Genomic DNA, 4402 nt, shown 5'->3' on the forward strand with positions numbered 1-4402 from the left:
TGGAAACACGTCGAATGCAAAATGGGATGGGATTAATATAAAGCTGGATTTCGTCCCAGTTCCCAATTTTCCATTTCTGTTGCATCTGTGGGAACCCAGTTACGTGCAATAACATGTGGTCTCAATCTGGTTCCCATGGTAAAAAAAGCATTGGCTTGAGTACAGATAAAGCTATAATGTGTCTTTAAAAATATACAGAACAAGCCATCTCATAAAGGAATATTGGAAAATAGGTAATGTTGAAGTGGTTGTTTTCTTCTGGATATCAGAATACAAAATTGACAGGGAGCACATCTGGTTTTGCTGTTTCTAGTTTTATCTGGCCAAATCCCAAATGTACAGATGTGCTAGAGATGCTGACTACTACTGAAGTTCTACAAGTACTGAATCTCAGTCACAAATGCCACATCAGGGCTTGAAGTGCTAGCATCACTAACTAGACGATGAGCTGTCAATCAGGCAGCCACAGGGCAGAGAGATGACCACACTGTACATGTTGCACTTAATATCTTTTTTAAAAATCTCAGCTTCAAGCACATTTTTATTGTTGAATGATGAATGTCTGGAAACAGAGGCACCAATGTTTGTGAACCCCTTGAGTGCTGCACTCAGAGCTATGTTGTGTTTCCCCCATTTTGCTTTGAAAAGAATCACAGAGGCAGCAGAACGTTCATTATCCATTCAGAGACTATAAATGCCCTATATTCTGTATACATCTGGATGCAAACCTTCCTGACCTATTGCAGACCACCATGCCAGAATCTCAAATGAGTAAGACAGTTCCATTAAAGAAGGAAAGAAAACAACTTCTAATTCTTCCGTGTAGAGATGGCCCAAATCAGAACCCTGGATCCCAGTCCCTAAATTTGGGTGAAGCTCTAATCTGGATGGCCCCTCTATCTATAATGGGTCAAACCAGACCTCTGGATCCAACTTCCCACCTGCAGCTTGCAGGAAATTCAGGTCCAGATCCACAGCCCAGCCTTATAGGCTTCGGCACAGCTATAATTTGACATATGAAATGCGTAGATGTGGGTCTAGCAACTCCTAATGGTGCTCCACCTCCCAGCTTAAATAGAAAATTTCCCCTCGTCATTTAAACAAAGAAAAAACAAGTTCAATGCTGTTAAACGAAGATGCCACCACAGGAAGCAGCTGAGTTTCGCTAGTGATGTGACCACAGGGTGGGGCTGGGGAAGGTGTGCGTATAACATGGTTTCTCAGGTACATCCAAAACAGCTGAGGCAGGCTCCGTTTGCGGTGCATATTCTTTCTCTCTCTCTCTGATTCTTTACTCTGTGGTATTTTTGTTCTCTGATTCTCATGCTAAAGACATGTAACAACAACTAAAGAACTGCAAAACACAACATGACAAGTCGGAGAACGGGGAAAAGAGACTGAGTGCAGACTAGAATGCTATTCTAAAAGGGTTCCTGCCATCTCAGCTTTTCGTATTCTTATCACTGTGCAATCACTCTGACTTTGTGAGTGAAAGTGACTGGTGCAGTGCATCCCAAGAGAATCAAGGTCAGTTTTATAAACAGGAAGGAGACACTGATCCAGAACCTCACTAACTGGCAGCTCTCTGTATGACAAAGCAGCAGTGGCAATGCAGCAAAATGGATGCTTGGTACAAGAAAACATTCAAGATATGCCCAACGCAAATAATAGTATGACATGAAACTGAGGGTCTCATCCTGCAATCCCTGTGCGGGCAAAACTGTCACTGAAGTCAGTGCACTTTACATTGCATCAGTGGCAGCTTTAGCTGCATGGGAACCTGGTTTTACAAAGAAAAACATAACCAGTGAGGTAGCTAATGTTTAGGTTTGAAAAGAATCCATGGGATTTACTGATGATGCTGCTATAAGGACAAAGAAATCAGTGAGAGTGGAGAAATACATGCATTTTCAAGCTATTTACTGATACCCAAATGATCTGTTTCTTGTGGGTACTCAAACACCCTTCCATCTGCTGAAAAATTTGAATCAGATACTCTGTGAAAATTGGATCAGACTCTTGTCACATTGGGCACAAAAAGGGAAATAAAACCAACCACACTATCTTAGCAAAATTGTCCCTGACAAACCCATAAACCGTCTTCTATTCATGACATTTGAGGCGCTGTGTTCCAGTAAATTAGACTGTGTGTAATGACCCAGATGGTTTTTTAAAGGTTATTTTTTATCTCGTTCAGAGCTCATCACGCCTTGATTTCTAGAGATAAGATAAGCATTTCAGATTATAAATACTTTACTGAATACTAGAGCGTCAGGAGGGCAGTGATACATGGGAGAAAGAGTGAAATAATATTTTAAGTATGAAAAAAAAGAGTAGGAGAAGCACTTACCAAATTATAAAAACATCAGTTTGGGGCACTTTATGAATTTATCGGTATATGCTACGGAAAGTCTTAGCTATAGTTCTGCCTTCCAACCTCTGGGACTTTCTCATCTGTCCAGCCTATAGTTTATTTCCTGGTATATCCCAGTATCTCATTGATTGTAGTCCAGGTTTTATAGTAACCCATTGGCTTTAGTCCAGGTGTTACAGAATTCCATTGTTTCAGAAATGTCCATTATGCCAAGATCCTCTTCCATTGCCAATCAATCTAGTTAATCTGTTTTTTAGGACCTGATTTACACTGATTGCTCTTGCACTGCAAAAAGTGGCAAAAGAGTGTCTTGTGCTGTATTGTTCTGCTTAAGGCTCATGCTTAGGAACAACACATAGTATAATGAACTCCTTCTATAAGTTTCAGCCTGCCACACTCTGTTCTGCCCCCTACTGTCTAGAAGTCCAATTTTCAAAATGGAGGATGACATCCGGTTTCTGCAGCCCCGCCCACAACCTTATAACAGCAAGTGCTCCACACACACATTAGTGTAAGTGAGACCCAAACCCTTGACCTTTTGCCCCATGATTATTTTTATTTACCTCTTTTGTCCTTTACTTTTAATGTAATTCTCTTGCTTTCCACTGCAAACTAAGTATTGTTCATAGAAAGATAAATCAGATGTTTTGTCGGGATGGTCCCATATATCCTCTCTTGACTGACTCGCTTAATATTATGACTTGAACAGTCATCTATAAAAAGGTATTTTATTCCAAGATAGACTTGAGTTATTTGCGCTGGGTTAGTAGGGTTTTCCAAACATAGTAGAAGTATCTGAAAGTTAATTCCCAATGTTGATTGTCTCAGACCTGTAATATATATTTAATAATCTAAAGTATACATTACCTATCAATGGACAGCATGCATGTATGAATTTTTGTAATTGCCTGTATCAATAATACACACAAGTACAATCAGATAAACGGGAACACTGAGAACTTCTTCAGTGTTGACAATTTTAAGTACTTGATGGGAAATGTAACATTCCCTTCCTATACTTCCTGCCCAATAATACCCTACAATGGCATTTTTCTTTCATAAAATTATCTGCATTACATTTATGGTATGCTTAGGAATCTCTTCATTAACCTATTACAGTATTTCCCAAACTTGGGACACCGCTTCTGCACGGAAAGCCCCTGGTGGACCGGGCCGGTTTGTTTACCTGCCTCATCCGCAGGTTCGGCCGATCGCAGCTCCCACTGGCTGCGGTTCGCTGTGCCCAGCCAATGGGGGCTGCAGGAAGCGGCGGCCAGTACGTCCCTCGGCCCGTGCCGCTTCCCACAGCCCCCATTGGGCCTGCAGCGGCGAACCACGGCCAGTGGGAGTTGCAATTGGCCGAACCTGCGGACATGGCAGAGGCTTTCCCTGCACAAGCGGCGTTCCAAGTTTGGGAAACACTGCCCTATTACATTGTTTCCCATGTTGCTATTAATGCACCGTTGATTATTTATTTCTGCTTCTCAGAGGATCCCTTAGTTTATATTGTTGCATTTACAAAACAAGATGTGCTTTGATAATAAACGTTCACAAGAGAACAGAATTAAAAATACTATCTTTTATCTTGCTGGGTGGCACTTCTGCAGCTAAATACACTAATATAGACTTGGGTAAAGTTATTAACGTTCATTGACTTTTGACAAAATACCTAAATCACTTTTGAAAATGAGATTAGGATCCTAAATCCCTTAGAGACTTTTGAAATTTTTACCCCTGGACTACTTTATTTAACCTTAACAACCCATTCTTCATGACTCATCAGTTTAATTCCAAAACCATTTGATGGTACATCCCACGCTCACATTTTTTTACATTTCAGAAAATTCAAAAATACAAATAATCCTGGAGAACATCAAATGGTTTCCCAGAGATTTTGAAAATATTATTTTGAAAGATGTCTTCTGAGTCATGATCAATATGCATCAATTTAGTGTATTTTAAGAACTCGTAGAAGCCCTATAAATGTGTGAAAACAGTGTTTGTTTAGTCTCAAGAGATCATTATAAA

This window comes from Lepidochelys kempii, chromosome 11 (assembly GCF_965140265.1).
Source record: "Lepidochelys kempii isolate rLepKem1 chromosome 11, rLepKem1.hap2, whole genome shotgun sequence".
NCBI classification, from domain to species: Eukaryota; Metazoa; Chordata; order Testudines; family Cheloniidae; genus Lepidochelys; species Lepidochelys kempii.